The following is a 20,411-nucleotide window of genomic DNA, read 5'->3' as shown; positions in this document are numbered from 1 at the left end:
CCCTACCACGTAGACAGCCACCTTTTTTTTCTTTGGCAAAGAGTAATACCTTTAGCCTGGGCAACATAGTGAGACCCCGTTTCTGAAAAACAAAAAAAATTAACCAGGCATGGTGGTACACAGCTGTAGTTCCAACTACTTGGGAGACTGAGGCAGGAGGATCAGTGGGGTCCAGGAGGTCAAAGGTGCAGTGAGCCAAGATTGTGCCACTACACTTCAGCCTGGGAGATAGAGCAAGACCCTGTCTCAACAACAACAACAAAAAAAGTAATACTTTTATTATATATAGAACTCGTGCACATTGAAAAAATGCTAATATCCTAATACATTAATATATAAAGTACATAACTTGCAAAAAGGTCAATAAAACTGGTTAACTCTTCATAAATGTTCAACCTTAGGAATAATCAATAAGATACAAAAATTAAAATGTTACTTTTCACCTACTACTAGGTTACATGAAGAGAATAAATCAAAATAGAATCTTAAAATAGTAATACCAAATGATAGCAAATATATGCTAAAACAGATACGTACATACATTTTTGATGGAAGAGTGAATTAGTAACAACCATGTGGTGTTTTGTTTTAATGTCTTTTTTAAAATTTATTTTTCTGTTTTAAATTAATCATGTTTCTCAAATACACACACATACATGTATACATACATAGAGGTGTGATAGCCGGCCTCAAGTTTGCCTCAATAATCCCTGCCTCCTGGTATTTATACCCCTATGTTGTCCTCTCCCCATAGTTCCCTGCAGAGTCAGTGAGTGTGACCAATTAAATACAGCTGAAGTGATGGATATCACTTCTGAGATTACTAAGATAGTGCAGCTTCCATTTTGGTCACTCTCTCTCTCTCTTTCTCTCTCTCATCACTTACTCTGGGGGAAGCCAGTGGCCATGTCATGAGGAAATTCAAGTGGCCTATAGAAAGGTCCAGGAGGTGAGGAACTGAGTTCTCCGGCCAACAGCCAAGAAAGAACCGAGGCTTCTTGCCAACAGTCAGAGAGAGAGAGAGCTTGAATGGAGCTTCCCTCCCACAAGTAGAGCCTTTAGATGGCCCCCCACCCCGGCCAACAGCTTGACAGCAGCCCTGTGAGAGACCTTGAGCCAGAACCACCTACCTATGCTACTTGTGGATTCCTGACTTATGGAAACTATGAGATAGTAAATGTTTTATATCATAAGTGTCTAAGGTTTGAGGTAATTTGTTACAGAGCAATAGTGACTAATACAAGAGTTCAGAGGGCAAAATAGTCACACATACTTAAAGGCTTTAAAAAGTCCCAGCAGTTTTCTGTCTCACCTCTTCTTAGCCACCCAGACACACTCCCCAGAGGCTACTGCCCAAGTGCTAGGCTGCCACTGCCAGGTTTCCTGTTAGGAGAAGAAAATAAATCTCTAGTTGTTTAAACTACTATTGTTTGAATCTCTGTTCCTTGCAGCCAAACACTTTTTTTTTTTTTTTTTTTTTAATGAGCTAGGTTCTCACCATGTAGCCCAGGCTGGTCTCAAAGCCCTGGGCTTAAGTGATCCTCCCACCTTGGCTTCTCATAGTGTTGAGGTTACAGGTGTGATCCCACAGTGCCCAGCCCCAAATGCATTCTCAACCAATGTAAATGAATCAGGCTCTAAAGCGTTATAATGTGTTCGTCGTCATTGTTCTTTTCCTCCCTGACCCAGTGTTGCAAGAGATCCATCTGAAATGAGCTGGCAGCAACATATTCTACTGAGATCACAAGTCAACTTGTGAGAGCAATCGAGAATATAAAGTTCTTACTATGACTGAGTAAATCTAAGATGCCAGCAACTGCAAAATGCATCATTATCTTAGGTACCATTGAAATACAAGTATCATTAATTACATTATGCTTCAATGCTTTCGCATATCTTAGAATTTTATTTTTTTATTATTTATTTATTTTTTTTGAGACAGAGTCTTGCTCTGTCACCCAGACTGGAGTTCAGTGGCACGATCATGACTCACTGCAGCCTTAGCCTCCTGGGCTCAAGCAGTCCTCCCAAGTAGTTGGGACTACAGGCATGGCCACAAAGCCCAGCTAATTTTTGTATGTTTTGTAGAGATGGGTTTTTGCCATGTTGCCCAGGCTAGTCTCAAACTCCTGGGCTCAAGTGATATACCCACCTTGGCCTCCCAAAATGCTGGAATTACAGGCATGAGCCACTATGCCCAGCCCATGACTGAATTTTTATTGTATGCTTATCAAAATAATTTTTAATACTTATTTAGACATAGGGCTTTTGTTTTTGTTTTGGAAACAGAGTCTCTGTCACCCAGGCTGGAGTGCAGTGGCATGATCTCGGCTCACTGCAACCTCCAGCTCTTGCGTTCAAGTGATTCTCATGCCTCAGCCTCTCTAGTAGCTAGAATTACAGGCGTGCACCACCATGCCTGGCTAATTTTTGTATTTTTAGTAGAGACAGGGTTTCACCCTGTTGGCCGGCTGGTCTTGAACTCCTGATCTCAGGTGATCTGCCTGCCTTGGCCTCCTAAACTGCTGGGATTACAGGCATGAGCCACCATGCCCAGCCTAGACCTAGATTTTTTAAAATCATATGTCAATACTTAGAAGAATACTCAGCCTCAAGAGTAATCAATAAAATGTAAAAAGTAAGTCTCTCCCTTTCATATTGGCATCCTTAGCCTACTTGTTTTTGTCTTCATGCTTGTTGCTTCAGTAACAAAATAGCTGCTGAGGCTCCAGGCATCACACCACGTTCAAGGCAAGAAAAATGAAGAAGTGAGAATGGTGCCAGCCACATCATCTTCTCTTACCAGGAAAGGCAAAAGTCTTCCTAGATCTCCCAGCAGGTTTCTGCTTATATGTCATTTGCTAGAACTGTGTGCCATGAACACCCTGGATACAAGCAAAACCTGGAAAAGCACATATTTTGCCTGGGTCTGGGCTCATTGCCATCCTGAGAAAAAGCAGACTTCTGGTAGCAAAGAAGGTGGAAATAGGTATCGGGAAGGAAGTTAACATTGTCTGCTACAACACAGCTTAACGAATAGTTTTATATGCATAATAAATAGTAGCTACTCCTTGGCATAAAGTAAGAATAATGATAACAAAAATACTTACATAAATATATTGTGTAAGTGCTTACTATGTGCCAGGAACTGTTCTGAATGTTTTAAATATGTTAACTCATTTAATCTTCACAGCAATTTTGTGAGGTAAATGTTACTATCCTTGGTTTTTGGGTTTTTTTTTAGTATTTTTAATTCTACTTTATATACATACAATTAGATTGATCATAATCCCTGGTTCATGACATACCCTCATTGATCCATGCTTGGCTCTCTTTTGTTTACTTTTTAAATATTAGTTATTTTAAATAATATATAGGTACCTTCAAATCCCCTATCCAAAATAAAATTAGGGTCTGGTCAGCAATTTGCATCTGGCTGTATGGTACCCCCAACATATTTTACTTCCTCCCCGGACAAGGTGATCATCATCCAGAATTCTGAGTTCATTATCCTTCATTTTGCTTTTCATACAGTTTTATGGTTTTCTTGTGTCTATATAAAGTCTTAAAAATATGTGTGTGTAGTGTGTGTGTATATATACATATAGAGAGAGAGAGGATTGTTTTTTTTTTTTTTTTTTTTTTTTTTTTTTTTTTTTGAGACAGAGTCTCGCTCTGTCGCCCAGGCTGGAGTGCAGTGGCCGGATCTCAGCTCACTGCAAGCTCCGCCTCCCGGGTTCACGCCATTCTCCTGCCTCAGCCTCCTGAGTAGCTGGGACTACAGGCGCCCGCCAGGTCGCCCGGCTAGTTTTTTGTATTTTAGTAGAGACGGGGTTTCACCATGTTAGCCAGGATGGTCTTGATCTCCTGACCTCGTGATCCGCCCGTCTCGGCCTCCCAAAGTGCTGGGATTACAGGCTTGAGCCACCGCGCCCAGCCTGGATTGTTTTTAACTGTATGTCTTTAGTACTTTTTTCACTTTATATTACATTGTTAAGAGTGTACCATATTGTTGTATGTTGCTACAATTGTTCCTTTTGACACCTGTTTAACACTCCCATTGTGCAAATATGTAGCAGTTTATTCATCCTGAAACCATTCTTTATTGAAGTGCCTATAACATTCTTATTGATTTTCTCTTTTCTGGTTATTAACTGGTCTAATTCTGTCACACTCAAGCTTTGCCATTTGATTCTAACAGTTTTCCAACATCCTTTTTAACGGCTCCATGAGGGCCTGAATCTTCTGCAAGACTTGCAATAATTTCTTGCAAATGACTTGGCTTGTGTTGTGTGTTGTCAGATATTTACATTGGGCTACCAGGGAGAGGCTGACCAATAAGGATTTTGACTTGATGGGGCTTAGTGCACACAGAGAGCCCTCCGTTTCAGCAAGGGGAACATTGAGGGGCTGAGAGAGGCAGGGAATGTCAATTCACTTGTGAATATTTTCTTGTCATGATGACTTTTATTTCCCTGGGCAACCTGGCAAATGTGGGAGAACTTTGATTATGAACACTCAGATACACAGAAGTCCCTACATCGTGGCAAATTCTTTAACACTTCTCCCACAAAAGGTAGAATCTGATTCCTCTCCCCTTGAATATGGCCTTGGTGACTCACTTCTAAAGAATAGCGTCCAGGAAAAGTGTTGCTATGGGACTTCTGAGGCTAGAATAAGAAAAGGTGATACAGCCTCCATCTGGCTTGCTCTTTTTGGGACACTCATTCTGGAGAAGCCAGTCATCAGACTGTGAAGGTACCCAAAGGAGCCCACACAGAGAGACCATGGAAAAGCCCACATGGATGGGAACTGAGGCCTCCAACTGACAGCCAGCGGCAATCGCCAGGCATGTGAACGGGTCTTCTAGGAGAGGCTACAAAGTTTGAGGAGCAGTAGCAAGTCATCCTGGACATGCCCTGTCTAAATTCCCCACAATGTACAGAATTAAGCTAACTGTGCTCTGTCTAAAGTCCTCACCCACCGAATCCATTCACATAATAAAGGTTATCTTATGCTACTGAGTTTTGGGGTAATTTGTTATACAAACTAATAAAATTATTTTTTTTAAAAAAAGTAACTGACACATCCAATTTAAAGATGAGCAAGCTGAATCTTGGAGAGAATAAATTCAGAGTACATTTACTCTGAAGCCAAGCCAAGATTGAAGCCTGGCCATTTGACTTGAAAATTTGCTGATCTCAACCTTGACAGCCTTCCTATAATAGTCTATTATTCCCTTTCATTTTCAGGATATCCTTGGTTACTCAGAACACAACTAATTAGCTTACTCTCTCATCCCAGGATTGAACCTAGGAGGGCAATGCTACCACCAAAAAAATACACATGCTCATACTCTAAAAATAACCCACTCAGAAAGGGTTAAACTGAGCTGCAGACTGGCCAATGATAAATGCTTAGTTCTGGGCCTAAAAAACAAAGAGTATTTAAAAATAAATGGGCGGGCACAGTGGCTTATGCCTGTAATCCTAGCACTTTGGGAGGCAGAGGTGGAAGAATCACTTGAGCCAGGGAGTTCAAGACCAGCCTGGGCAACATAGTGAGACCCTATCTCTGTTTTTTTTTTTTTATTGTTTTTAAATTAAAAATAAAATAAACATTACACCCTTTTTTGAGTTCAAACATGATGTTAAAGTGAGATGAAAGGATAAAATCAGTTTTCTTTTACAATGTTTTGTTATGTTAAAATTTTTTATCCATCTAGCTTTATTTTCTAGTATGAATATTTTTTTAAACTCTACACAAAGATATTGCTATGGTTTGAATATGTTTGACCCCTCCAAAATTCATGTGTTGAAACTTAATCCCCATAGTGGTGGTATTAAGAGATAGGGACTTTGGGGCAGGGATTAAGTCATGAGGGTTTCTTCAAAAATGGGTTAGTGCTTTCTAAAAGGACTAGAGGGAGCTAGTTTAGGTCCCCTTGCCCTTCTATTTTCCTCCCTGTGAGGACACAGCAACAAGGCATCATCTTGAAAGCAGACAGCAGTCCTGACTAGACACGAATGCTAGTGCCTTGATCTTGGACTTCCCAGCCTCCAGAACCATGAGAAATACATTTGCGTTCTTTATATATTACCCAGTCTCTGGTGTTCTGTTACAGCAGCATAAATGGTCTAAGATATCTTTAATTTAAAATAATTTAAAATGTTGCCAACATTCCAAGATGGAATTGGAATCACTTCCAATTGTGTAGTATTTGAAGTAATATATCCTTTCCAGAAATTTTCACAAATAAAAAAAGCTTTGTTCTATCCCCAGCTACTTCTCATGATAATATTTTTAGCTCTTGGTTTAGACTATGATAGAGTTATCCAGCTGTCCTTCCACATTGCCAGCTTTAACCATTTTTGCAGTTAAGAAGATACTGTATTTTTTAAAAAGCCCACACCAGCATAAGGGTAGCCAGTGGGATTTATTTAATGATCTGGGTTTATTAGGAATTCATGAAATAATTATATTTTCATAAATTCATTTTTATTAAAATTGTGCATGTGTGCATAATATTAATATGTAAACCTTATAATAAAACCAGCATTTCTCTTTTCTTTCTACCCTATCCCTATTCATACTTTTCATAGGTAACCACTTTCAATTCTTCTATTTCCCCTTCTATTTACCTCTTTATCTCAAAATTATATGTGTATACCGATATTTCTTTTCTTTTCTTTTTTTTGAGATGGAGTCTCACTCTGTCGCCTAGGCTGGAGTGCAGTGGCACCATCTCGGCTCACTGCAACCTCTCCCTCCTGGGTTCAAGTAATTCTCCTGCCTCAGACTCCTGAGTAGCTGGGACTACAGGCACAAGCCACCACATCGGCCAGATGTGGATTTCTTATCCTCTACACACACACTCACTGCCTTTCCTACCAAACTCTTAACTGTGTCATCACTAGTGGCTATCTCAAGATTACAACTTCATAAGCACAGGTACTCCTCAACTTAGGATGAGGTTATGTCCCAAGAAACCCATCATAAGTTGAAAATATTGTTAAATCAAAAATGCATTTCAGTGGCCAGGCGCGGTGGCTCACGCCTGTAATTTCAGCACTTTGGGAGGCCAAGGCAGGTGGACCATCTGAAGTCAGGAGTTTGAGACCAGCCTGGCCAACATGGAGAAACCCCATCTCTATTAAAAATACAACAATTAGCAGCTGGGCGCAGTGGCTCAAGCCTGTAATCCCAGCACTTTGGGAGGCCGAGACGGGCGGATCACGAGGTCAGGAGATTGAGACCATCCTGGCTAACATGGTGAAACCCCGTGTCTACTAAAAAATACAAAAAACTAGCCGGGCGAGGTGGCGGGCAGCTGTAGTCCCAGCTACTCAGGAGGCTGAGGCAGGAGAATGGCATAAACTCGGGAGGCAGAGCTTGCAGTGAGCTGAGGTCCGGCCACTGCACTCCAGCGTGGGCGACAGAACGAGACTCCGTCTCAAAAAAAAAAAAAAAAAAAAATACAACAATTAGCTAGGTATGGTGGTGCATGCCTGTAATCCCAGCTACTGGGGAAGCTGAGGCAGGAGAATCGCTCAAATCTGGGAGGCAGAGGTTGCAGTGAGCCAAGATCATGCCACTGCACTTCATCCTGAGTGACAGAATGAGACTATCTCAAAAAAAAAAAAAAAAAGAAAGAAAGAAGGAAAAGAAAAAAATGCATTTAATACACCTAACCTAACAAACATCATAACTCAGCCTAGCCTACCTTAAATGTACTAAGAACACTTACATTAGCCTACTCTTGGGCAAAATCATCTAATACAAAGACTATTTTATAATAAAGTGTTGAATATCTCATGTAATTTGTTGAATTACTATACTGAAAGTGAAAATCAGAATGGCGGTATGGGTACTCCAAGTATTGTTTTTACTGAATGCATATCACTTTTGCACCATTGTAAAGCAGAAAAATTTTAAGTCAAACCATTGTAAGTCAGGGACCATCTGTATTGTTTATTGTCCAAAGGAGATGTGATGGTTTTTGGACTATGATGAGAGCAGTGGAGATGGTACTACGGTTTGAACGTATATGGCCCTCCAAAATTCATATGTTGGAACTTAAATCCCAGTGTGATGGTAGTAAGAGGTGGAGCCTTTGGGAAAATGATTAAGTCATGAGGGCTTTGTGAATGAGATTAATGCCCTCGTAAAAGAGGATTCAGAGAGCTGCCTCTTGCCCTTCCACCTTCTCCCATGTGAGCATGCAGCAGCAAGATGCCACCTGAAAGCAGGGAAAGCCAGCCCTGCTGGTGCCTTAATCTTGGACTTCTCAGCCTCCAAAACTGAGAAATAAATTTCCGTTGTTTATAAATTACCTAGTCTGTGGTATTGTGTCATATTGCATCAGTGGACTAAGATGGATCAGAAAAATAATGATTCAAGAGATTGGTGGGAAGGAGAGTTGATGGAACTTGGTGAGTTCTTTTGGATGTTGAGGATGAGCAAGAGGAAGGTACATGGGGAAATGGGTAGAAGAGGGTTAATATCATTTACTTAAATAAAGAAAGACCAGAGAAACAGCAGGTGGGGGTGGGAGTTTGGCACATGCCAAGTTTGAGCAGCCCCAAAAGAGTTCCCAAATGGAGGCATTCTAGTTGAATATGTCAACTGAAGCTCCAGACTGAAGACCAGATTGGACTGGGAGTCACCAGTGCAGTGGACATCGCATTTGTTCTCTGTGTAGATGGCAGCCGAACTACAGTGAGGTTACCAAAGAAGAGAGCATAAAGTGAGAACAGTGTCTTGGTTTGTGCACTGAGGGAGACTAGCCTTTAGGAATAAACAGAACGAAGCTAAAAAAGGAGCCTGAGAAAGAGTTGCCAGACAGGTGAGAGAAAAACAAGGTGAGTTTGGTGTCAGAAGTCAAGAGAAGATGTTTGAAGAGATAAGGAGTGGTCAACTGAAATGATAAATGGAAGATTCCGGGGAGGGCAGGAGCGTGGGCTCTGGAACAGAGATAACAACATGGTAGAGGAGGAAAGATACTTCCTCTTTGTAACAAAGGAAGGGAGTGTGTATGTGGAAATGGGGTTTGTGGATTCTGAGACCAAAGGTTTGGACTAGCTGTTGCAGAGAACAGGAGAGGAAGTTAAACAGAGAAGGGTAGTAGGATTTCCCAGCAGTGTTTAGGACCAGTTAAACTGGTGACCATTAATAGGGTATAAAACTAGTCAGGAGGCTGAGACAGGAGAATGGCGTGAACCCAGGAGGCAGAGCTTGCAGTGAGCTGAGATTGCACCACTGCACTCCAGCGTGGATGACAGAGCGAGACTCCGTCTCAAAAAACAAAACAAAACAAAACAAAACAAAACAAAACAAAACAAAACAAAAGTGTTACATAGGACCCTTAGTCTAGATTATCCTTGAAAGTTTGGAAAAAGTATATAGAAAATCCATCATGGGCAGGAGCCTTGTGGTAGAAAGTTCTCCTGGCTTTTGCTATTTCAGCATGTTATTCTGTTTGTGATCTCTAATTCTATTTGCATCAACCTGGGAAAATTCTATTTTTTGGAACAAGGCGTCCTTTTGTGCCCATTAATCAAATGTATTAGCCCAGATTTAAGAATAAATTCCATTTCACCCCTCTCTCTCCCACCATGAAAGACTTACACAAGCAAAAAAGAAAATACCTCATAAGGTGACTTATCCTTCAGCTGCCCAGTTTCAGGGAAGGAGAAAGCAGATAGTTCGGTGCATGCAAGCTTGAGATTTTTGCCTGGGTCCCACCTCCAGAGATTCTGATTTCAGTAAGTGTGGGCTAGGGACTGAGATTCTGTAATTTTTTTTTTTTAGCCACACAGTAAGGAAGACCTAGGAAGCAGGGGTCTGAGGAAGAATAATGGTCTGAAAGTGGGAAGAAAATCCAGGAGCAGAGTAGCCCCATTTCCTGAAAGAAAAAAAAAAATTGTAAATTTCTCTATGCATTTAAAATATAAATATGTATATATATTATATATAAAAGATAAAAGATAAAACACCCAGGCAGCATGAGCTTTCTGTTGATTTTTGTTTGTTTGTTTGTTTTGTTTTTTTGAGACAGAGTCTCGCTCTGTCGCCCAGGCTGGAGTGCAATGGTGCAATCTCGGCTCACCTCAACCCCACCTCCCGGGTTCACACCATTCTCCTGCCTCAGCCTCCTGAGTAGCTGGGACTACAGGCACACGTTACTACGCCTGGCTAATTTTTGTATTTTTAGTAAAGATGAATTTTCACCATGTTGGCCAGGATGGTCTTGATCTCCTGACCTCATCATCCGCCTGCCTCGGCCTGCCAAAGTGCTGGGATTAGAGGCGTGAGCCACTGCGCCCAGCCTGATTTCTCAGAAATTAAATGGAGGCCAGGTGTGATCGCTCACGCCCGTAATCCCAGCACTTTGGGAGGCTGAGGCAGGTGGATCACTTGAGGTCAGGAGTTCAAGACCAGACTGGCCAACATGGTGAAAGCCCATCTCTAAAAAAAAAAAAATTAGCTGGGCGTGGTTGCTTGCACCTGTAATCCCAGCTACTTGCAAGGCTGAGGCAGGAGAATCACTTGAACCCAGGAGGTGGAGGTTGCAGTGAGCAGAGATCATGCCACTGCACTCCAGCCTGGGTGACGAGATGGAGTGAGACTCCATCTCAAAAAGAAAATAAATAAAAATTAAGTTAAACTAAATTAAATGGAATTTAGTGACAGTGATTTAACTAGGTTCTTGAATTGATTTGGTTTAATCCCACAGCCTAACTTAAACAACAACGACAAAAAAAACCTTTGTGTTGTTATTTAGTTTCACTGAAAAGAAAACTCATCGTTAAAACTCTTTTCAAAAAAATTAACTTAATTTTTACAAGACAACTGCCCAGTTGTAGAGAGGCAATTTACCCAGGTCCAAAGAAAAATTCAAAGGCTGTTCTGCTTAACTGTGTTAAACAGAATTTTGGCCCCTTTATTGGTTTGCTAGGGCTGCTATAACTACATATCATAGAGTGGCTTAAACAACATAAATTAATTTTCTCACAATTCTTGAATTCTGAGATCAAGGTGTCAGTAGGGTTGGGTTTTTTTTGAGGCTTTTCTCCTTATTTTGTGGATAGCCACCCTCACCACCCCCGCGCCATGTTTTCACATGGTCATCCCTCTCTGTGTGTCTGTGTCCTAATCTTCTCTTCTTGTAAGAAATGTCAGATTAGGTCTGACACTAATGATATAATTTTAACTTAATTACCTCTTTAAAGACCCTAGTTCTAAATACAGTCACATTCTGCAGTGCTGGGGGTTAGGATTTCAGCATAGAATTGAAATCCCTGGCAAGGAGGGGCACAATTCAGCCCATAACAGACCTTATGGCCTTTGCCCCCTCGTATCACACCTGTGAGTATGCAAAATGGACTTTGCAGATGCAATTAAGGTTAAGGACCTGAAGGTAAAGAGATTATCTTGGATTATATAAGTGGGTCCAGTCTAACCACACGAACCGGTAAATGGAGAGAATTTCTCCAGTTAGAGTTTCTTTTGTGACAGAAGAAGTCAGAGAGATTCCAAGCGTGAGAAGGGCTTGCTGTACCACTGCTGGCTCGGAGAGCCCAGGAGCAAGGCCTGGAAGGAGGCCTCTAGAAGTCAGGGGTGGCCCTCAGCTAACAGCTAGTAAGGAAATAGGGATCTTCATTCTACAGATGCAAGGAACTGAATTCAGCCAACAAACTGAAGGAGGCTGGAAGGGGATTCTTCCCTAGAATTTCCCAAGAATTGTCCCGCTAGCCCAGGATACCTCCATTTCTACCTTGTAAAACCTGCAGCAGAGAAACCACCAGTTGAGTATTGAGGCAACTGGGACTGGTGACCCGCAGAACTGAGATACTATTATAACTTTGTGTTGTTTTAAGCCACTCAGTTTGTGGTAATTTGTTATGGCAGCAATAGAAAGCAAATCAACAACCAACTGCTGCAGAGTCAGCACATTAAGGAGAGGTACTAGAAATTAAATCTATAGATGACTGTAACTTAGAATGAGCCAAATAGTAAAATGAATCTAATGAAGTTACTAGTAAAACTGAAAGTTGCTAGGGATCCACCCACTTTGGTCTCCCAAAGTGCTGAGATTACAAGCATGAGCCACCGGCCTTATTATTATTTTTTGAGATGGAGTTTCACTCTTGTGAAAATTGCAACACGGCCCTCAAATATGTTTTGTCTGAACAGCACAATCGATTAAGGAAATTTGAATTCAAATACTTTCAGGCAGGTGGACACTGTCCTAATTGCTACAATCTCTACCACTCCCTAGTAACTTTTTCTTTCTTTGTTTTTTCTTTTTTGAAATGGAGTCTTGCTATATTGCCCAGGCTGGCCTCAAACTCCTGGGTTCAAGTGATACTCCTGCCTTAGCCTCTCAAGTAGCTGGGACTATAGGTGCAAGCCACCACACTCAGCCCTAGTATCTTCATACCCCTCAACCTCACCCATTTATTTGACTTGCCTAGCTCTGGAAGGCCTTAGAGTTTGAGACTCTTGCTTTAGAAGTCTCTTTATCTCACTTGACAGAGCAAATGTGAAATTTTCCATAACATGGAAACATTAACTTTTTTTTCTGTGTTCCTGTTTGTGACTTTTTAAATCTCAGTATTGGATCATTTTTTTCCCTACAAACTTTTTTCCTCTATATATATTTCAAGATACATACAAAGCCAATATTAAATTATGTTTTAATTTTGCAAATTAAAATATTTACTTCATATAAGCATATCAGTCAAATGAGATTGTGTAATAATGATAAAGATAATGATAATAATAAACATTTAGGCTGAGCGCAATGCCTCACACCTGTAATCCCAACACAGCATTTTGGGAGGTCGAGCCGGGTGGATCACGAGGTCAGGAGTTTGAGACCAGCCTGGCCAGCATGGTGAAACCCCATCTCTACTAAAAATACAAAATTAGCCGGGCATGGTGGTATGCGCCTGTAGTCCCAGCTACTTGGGAGGCTGAGGCAGGAGAATGGCTTGAACCTGGGAGGCAGAGGTTGCAGTGAACCGAGATCATGCCACTATACTCCAGCCTTGGTGACAGAGTGAGACTCCGTCTAAAAAAAAAAATTGTCTTAGCTTAGAGCAATCAAGAGTATACACTTAGAAGTTTTGCAGCATAGATGGGAAAAAGAATAGGAAGGAAGGGTAGGAAGGAGAAGAACTAAGAAAGAGAGAAAGAAGAAAGGAGAAAGGAACATAATGACCCTGAGAGAGTTAGTGAGGAAGATGACTCAGATGAGAGACAATGGAGGAAGAATTGCCAACATTGACCAAAGGCCTACTCTAATCAAGGCCTTACTCTAGCCAAGGCCCTCCTTAGGAGCTGGGGGATGGATGGAGTCTCTGGGCTCAGTGAATTAAAAAAATACCTGAAACACACAAAGCACACGTAGGTTGAGTATGAAGGCAAGTGATTTGGTTTTGGAGGCAGAAAGTTGTGAATTCAAATCCTAATTTTGCTGCTGAGCAGATATACAGACCTGGACAAAATTAATTAGCTTCTGTAACACTCAATATCCTTATTGGTAGCCATGAAAATGATTATTATAAGTATAAAATATTTAAATAACACTTTAAGACAATATATAATAAAATATGTCATAAGACAATACATGAGTTATTACCAAGTTAATTGTAAGGAAATGGTGATCTTGGGCCGGGTGCCGTGGCTCACGCCTGTAATCCCAGCACTTTGGGAGGCCGAGGTGGGTGGATCACGAGGTCAGGAGTTTGAGCAGCCTGACCAACATGGTGAAAACCATCTCTACTAAAAATACAAAAAAATTAGCTGGGTGTGGTTGCCTGCTCCTGTAATCCCAGCTACTCAGGAGGCTGAGACAGGAGAATCGATTGAACCCGGGAGGTGAGATCGTGCCACTGCACTCCAGCCTGGGCGACAGAGCAAGACTCTGTCTCAAAAAAAAAAAAAAAAAAGAGAGAATGGTGATTTTGAGATAAAGGGGAGATATCTCTTTATGAGGAGATGGTGAATAAGCATAGACTCAGTGAAATAAGCATGTAGACAAGAAGAATCTGCTGGATTCTTCAAAAGAGCAAAGTCAAGGGAGGTGCTAGATCCCAGTGGATCACTAGTTCTCATTACACTTCTTCAATAAAGAAGTTTAGGAAGTATAACATGGTACAAGCTACACCACTGCAGCAAAGAAATCCCAAAAGACAATGGCTTATTTATGATGGGAGTTTATTTCTCTTTCAAGTAGCAATGACCCACGGCTGATAGGGTAGGTCATAGATCAGTTCCAATCATAGCTAAAAAACAGGAAGGGGGAAAGGGAGAGGGTGAGAGCACTCCTAATTCTTTTATGAGCAAGACTGTAAAGTGGCACACATCACTTCCATTAGCATCCCGTTGGTCACGGGGCCACATACATCAGCAAGCGAAGCTGGGAAATGTAGTCATTAGCTGGGTGGCCATGTGTCTAGCTAAAGGTAAAAGTGAAAAGGGAGAAATGAATATTGGGAGACAATTATCAGTCTTTGCTAGAGATAGACCAATGGGAGCCCAAAATTTTAATGAGATTTTAAAGAAGTACAAAGAGGAAGTTTACTATATGTGTTAGTTGGATGGGAGGCAATGAACAACACAGGAAGGCCAATTACGCCACAGTATGCCACAGGTATGAGATTAGATTACATGTCTTTTCCACTCTTTTATTTTTTCCTTAAGGCACTCAGGTATACAGAATTGAATTATTCATAATCCTAGGTCATAGAAAACAGTCATCATTAGTACATGCACTTTTGTTCTTTTATTTACTAATTTGTTTTTTAAACTATGATGAACACTTGTGAATTTCTCATTCAATCCAAGAAACAGAATAATACCTCACAATGATCTATGTGCCCCTGCCCCTGTCCCTGCCCTTTGCACTGCAGAAATAACTACAATCCCAAATTTTGTATCTATTATCCCCTTACTTTTGGTAATCTTTTTTTTCTTTTTTTTAGTCAGTGTCTTGCTCTGTCACTGAGGCTGGAGTGCAGTGGCGCAATCTTGGCTCACTGCAACCTCCGCCTCCCAGGCTCAAGTGATTCTCATGCCTCAGCCTCCCGAGTAGCTGGAATTACAGGGATGTGCCACCACCACACCTAGGTAATTTTTGGGTTTCGTTTTTGTTTTTTTTTGTAGAGATGGGCCATGTTGGGCAGGTTGGTCTTGAACTCCTGTACTCAAGCGATTCACCTGCCTCAGCCTCCCAAAGTACTGGGATTATAGGCATGAGCCACCATGCCTGGTCTTCCCTTACTTTTATAATAAAGTTTTATTCACATATATATGTATGGCCAAAATATATATTCTTAAATTTTACTTAGTTTTGATTTTTATGAAAATGTTATCATACTATGTGCTCTCAATCTTGAAAAATATTTTAGAAAAATATTTACAGTGGCTCATGCCTGTAATCCCAACTGCTCAGAAGGTTGAGGTGGGAGGATGACTTGAGGCCAGGAATTTGAGACCAGCCTGGGCAACATGGCGAGATGCTATCACCCAGGCTGGAGTGCAGTGGCGTGATCTCGGCTCACTGCAAGCTCTGCCTCCCGGGTTCATGCCATTCTCCTGCCTCAGCCTCTGGAGTAGCTGGGACCACAGGCACCTGCCACCACATCTGGCTGATTTTTTATATTTTTAGTAGAGACAGGGTTTCACTGTGTTAGCCAGGGTGGTCTCAATCTCCTGACCTTGTGATCCGCCCGCCTCGGACTCCCAAAGTGCTGGAATTACAGGCATGAACCACCGCACCCAGCCAAAAAAAAAATTTTTTTAATGAGCTGCATGTGGTAGTGTGCACCTGTGGTCTCAGCTAGTTAAAAGGCTGAGGCAGGAGGCTCTGTTGAGCTCAGGAGTTTGAGGCTGCAGTGAGCTATGATTGCATTACTCCACTCTGGCCTGGGCAACACAGCAAGACTCTATTTCTATATATATATATATATATATGAAAAATAGGCTAGGCGCAGTGGCTCACACCTGTAATCCCAGCACTTTGGGAGGCTGAGGAGGCAGATCACCTGAGGTCAGGAGTTTGAGACCAGCCTGACCAACATGGTGAAACCCCGTCTCTACTAAAAATGCAAAAATTAGCTCTGCATGGCAGCACACGCTTGTAATCCCAGGTACTTTTGAGAGGCTGAGGCAGGATAATTTCTTGAACCCGGGAGGCAGAGGTTGTGGTGAGCCGAGATCACGCCACTGTACTGCAACCTGGGCGACAGAGCAAAATTCTGTCTCAAAAAAAAAGAAAAATATTTTAGTTGAGTATAGAATCCTAGGTTGGCAGGGTTTTTTGTTTGTTTGTTTTGCTTTGTTTAGCACAATTAAAATATTATTCCATGGGATTTTTGTTTCCTGTAGAAGTCTGTAACTGTTGGTCTTTTAAATAAAAAGTCCATTGGCTGCTTTTGAGATTTTCTTTTTGTGTGTGGTGTTCGATAGTTTGAGTACCATATGTTTTGTGTAGATTTTCTTTCATTTATCCTTCTAGCAATCAGGTTTCTTGAATCTGTGCATTGGTGTTTTTTTTTTTTTCGGTTGTGCAAATCCTCAGCTATTTTCTCTGTAAATAGCTACCCCCATTTTGTCTCATCTCTCTTTCTCTATCAGAACATCTTATTATATCTTTCATGTTTCTTAACTTCTCATTCATATTTTACATCTTTTTGTCTCCCTGTGCTACATTCTGGATAATTTCTCGTGATTTATCTTCTGTTTCCTGGTTAACTGATTATTCCTTAATCTGTGTCCAACCTGCTACCGTTTATGTCCACTGGATTTTTAATTTCAGATACTGAGTTTTTCATCTCTAGAAATTCTATTTGGTTCTTTTTCAAATCAGCTAGTGATGGCAGAGGCTGCTGCCATCACTCCGGCTGTCACTCCAACTGCAGCAAAGAGGCGCGGCTGGGGCTGCACACTCCATGTAACCGGTGGAAGCCCGGCCCCTTCTAAGTTAAGGCGGGAGCTCCCTGGGTGCTACTGCAGCCGCCCACACCACAGCCGTAGACCCGCCTCCAGCTCTACGCAGCAGGCAGGAGCCCCGCCCTCTTCGGTGGGCGGCAGCTGCCCAAACTGTGGCTGTGGATCCAAGCCTCCCTGTGCTCTTGGAGGAGGGCCGGGAATAGGCAGGATCTGCCCTCCCAGGTGCAGCTGCAGCTGCCAGGACCCACGGCTGCAGACCTGGGCCTCCCACTTCACTGAGCAGGCAGGAGCCGAGGACTAATAGGAGCTCCCAGGTGCAGCTGCGGCTGCCCTCCCAGGTGCAAGACCCGGGCGTCTCTGCAGCCTGCACCCTCGGGGGCCCCAGAAGGACCCGCTCCCCGGCCTCCTCCCATCCCTGCAGGCTCCGGAATGTCTGCTCCTGCTGCCTGGTCTCTCTCCAATCCCGACACCTGTTCAAATCTCGGAGCCGGGTTGGGGCAGACTCTTGAGGGGCCACGAATGGCAGCGGGAGGCATGCTGATTCCTGGGTGGAAGAGGGCGGGTCCTCAGTAAGGCCCCACTTCAGGCCAGGGAGAGCCTGAAGGCTGGGGCCAGGCCGCCAGCCCTGCAGACCTGAGTGGGAACTCGTGGTGCCTCTTCCAGCCTGCCCGTGGCCGCCCATGGACCAATCTGCATGCACTTCCTCCCCTCTGAGGTCCATGAAAGACCTGGGCTTAGCCAGAGCAGGGCAGAGGATGGCTAGAGGATGAAGAGGGCAGAGCGATGATAGGACGACCAGCTGCAAAGAGGAGCTATCCTCTCTGCTGATAGCAGGAGACAATGGGAGGACCAGCTACAGAGAGGAACTACCCTCTCTTCTGAGAGCGTCAGAGACCTGCAGAGACGTCAGGACTATCAGCTGCTTAGAGGAGCAACCCTCTCCAGGGCCTTCTCCCTGCTGAGAGCAGCAGATATTGGCATGACTTGCCTACAGAGAGGAGCTACCCACTGCGAGTCTCCTTTGAGCTGATGAGCACTTAAAGCTCATCTTCATCTAGTTTACCCTTCTCTTGTCTGTGTACCTCATCTTGGACACAGAACAAGAACTCAGGCAAAGGTGCCTCTGGCCACAGAGGTTTCTAGCCTTTTTGAGGGACTTATCAAAAAAAAAAAAAAAAAAAAAAAAAAATTCCACTTACATGACATAACCAGAGTAGTCAAATTAATAGAAACAGAAAGTAGAATGATAGTTTCCAGGAGCTGGGGCAGGGGGAAATGGGAATTTGTTGCTTAATGGGTGTACAGTTTCAGTTTTGCAAGATGAAAAAGTTCTAGAGATTGTACAACAAAATGAATATACTTAACACTACTAAACTGTCTACTTAAAAATGGTTAAGACGTAAAATTTTATCTTGTGTATATTATATATCTGTGTATTATATGCGGATGAATTACACTACAATAAAAGTAAAACAAAAATTTTAAATAATGCAAAAACATAGTAACCATAGTTGTTTTATGATCAGATACTCCTGCAGTTCCGTTTTGCTATCTGTTGTTTCAGCTGGTTCTCACAATGCCTTGTTCCCTTACGTGCTTGGTTATTTTTCACTATGTACTTGTCCTTGTCCCTGAAAAACTGCTGATGAAAATTCATAGAGAATGAAGACCAGCATAAAAGTCCAATCCTCCAGAGAGGGTTTGAATTTGCTTCTGCCGGATACTTAGACACACTTTCAGTTTAGGACTACTTTAAACTAGAATTATAACTTAAAGTTAAAAAAAATTACTTCATGTAATATGGACTATAAATCTACCAAAAAAAAAAGAAAAAAAAAAGGGCCAGTTATGATTACAATGTCTCAAGGAGAGTTTTCTCACTACCTGCTCAGTGTAGTTAACAAGCCAACTTTTCTTGGAGTTTCCTGGCAGAAAGATGTAGGGGAGGTATACTTCTGATTCACCTTTCCCCAAATCGTAGGCCTTTGGGGATGCTCACAACTAATACAGGAAAGACTCCTCACCTTGGTGGACCCTGAGCTTTGATTTCATTCTTCTTTACCCTGCATTGCTGTCATAATGAAATCCAAGTTTGCCTAGATTGGCAAATAACCTCAGAGCAAAATTTACTTCCTTCCACTTGGGCAGCACTTCTATACTTCATATTTTTAAGCCATTTTATCCAGCATTTTAAGTTGCTTTGTAGCAACATGTCAGCCCAAATAACCTAACCAGTCAGAAGTCCCTCTACTTTATTTCCTGTTTCATTGACGTATGCTTTTCTATTTATTTTCTTCCTCCTACTTTTGTATTGTTGTTATTTTCCCTCTAACTTCTTGAGTTGAATACTTAGCTCATTATTGCATTTTCTTTTCTATTATAAGGCTAGTCTACCTTAAGGCTCTAAATTTCCTTTACAGTATACATCTTTCATTGTAATCCATACTTTGATATGTAGTAGAGAAGTGATTGCCCAAAGCCAGTTGGCGTCCACCTGTTTTTATCATCTCCACCCAACGGGGTTCTTGTGCTGCCCTGGTTATATTCTGAAACATCTGCACTCAGGTCTGAACAAGTACAGGCAATTTTCACCATCTGGGCAGCAATGGTAGCCCAAGGCAATGCTAGGAGAGTTAACAGCATAATTTTTTTTCTTTTTTCTTTTTTTAATTTTTTTTGAGATGGAGTCTCGCTCTGTCACCCAGGCTGGAGTGCAGTGCTGCGATCTCGGCTCACTGCAAGCTCCGCCTCCCGGGTTCATGCCATTCTCCTGCCTCAGCCTCCCAGTAGCTGGGACTACAGGCGCGCACCACCACGCCCGGCTAATTTTTTGCATTTTAGTAGAGATGGGGTTTCACCGTGTTAGCCAGGATGGTCTCGATCTCCTGACCTCGTGATCTGCCCGCCTCAGCCTCCCAAAGTGCTGGGATTACAGGTGTAAGCCATGGCGCCCGGCTTCTTTTTTTGATACAGGGTCTTGCTCTGTCACCCAGGCTGGAGTGCAGTGGCATGATCTCAGCTCACTGCAGCCTTGACTTCCTGGGCTCAAGTGATCCTCCTGCCTCAGCCTCCCAAGTAGCTAAAACTATAGGCATGCACCACCACACCTGACTAATTTTTGTAGAGATGGGGTTTCACCATGTTTCCCAGGCTGGTCTTGAACTGCTGGACTCAAGCAGTCTTCACACCTCAGCCTCCCAAAGTGCTGGAATTACAGGCATGAGCCACCGTGCCCAGCTAAGAGCATAATTTAAGCCATCTTTTCTAACTCAGCTTTTCCAACACTGGCTACCTATGAAAATTACTAGGAAGTTTTGAAAAATACTGCTGCCTGGGTCCCAACCAGAGAATGTTGTGATTGGTCTGGGGTGGGGCCTGGACTTGAGTACTTTTGGTGATTCTTAGGTGAATCCAGGGTTGAGAACCACTGCTGTAGTTTTTTTTTTTTTTTT

At 42.4% G+C, this 20,411-nt stretch overlaps 1 protein-coding gene across 7 annotated transcripts in view; it reads left to right on the top strand.

Moving 5' to 3' along the window:
• LOC108528348 (transmembrane protein 217) overlaps window positions 1-20,411 on the top strand; it is a 55,298-nt gene that overhangs the window by 27,037 nt on the left and 7,850 nt on the right. The window contains exon 1 of one of the 7 annotated variants that reach the window (XM_017870139.1): window positions 15,114-15,135. The exons of the other annotated variants lie outside the window; for them this stretch is intronic. The gene's annotated coding sequence lies outside the window, so the exon portion shown is untranslated. Of the gene's footprint in view, window positions 1-15,113; window positions 15,136-20,411 lie in introns of those variants that run through there. 7 annotated transcript variants of the gene reach the window in all.

This window comes from Rhinopithecus bieti, unplaced genomic scaffold (genome assembly GCF_001698545.2).
Source record: "Rhinopithecus bieti isolate Rb0 unplaced genomic scaffold, ASM169854v2 scaffold_4553, whole genome shotgun sequence".
Lineage (NCBI taxonomy): Eukaryota > Metazoa > Chordata > Mammalia > Primates > Cercopithecidae > Rhinopithecus > Rhinopithecus bieti.
The sequence above is the reverse complement of the archived record's forward strand: the minus strand, read 5'-3'. Positions and strand labels throughout refer to the sequence as shown.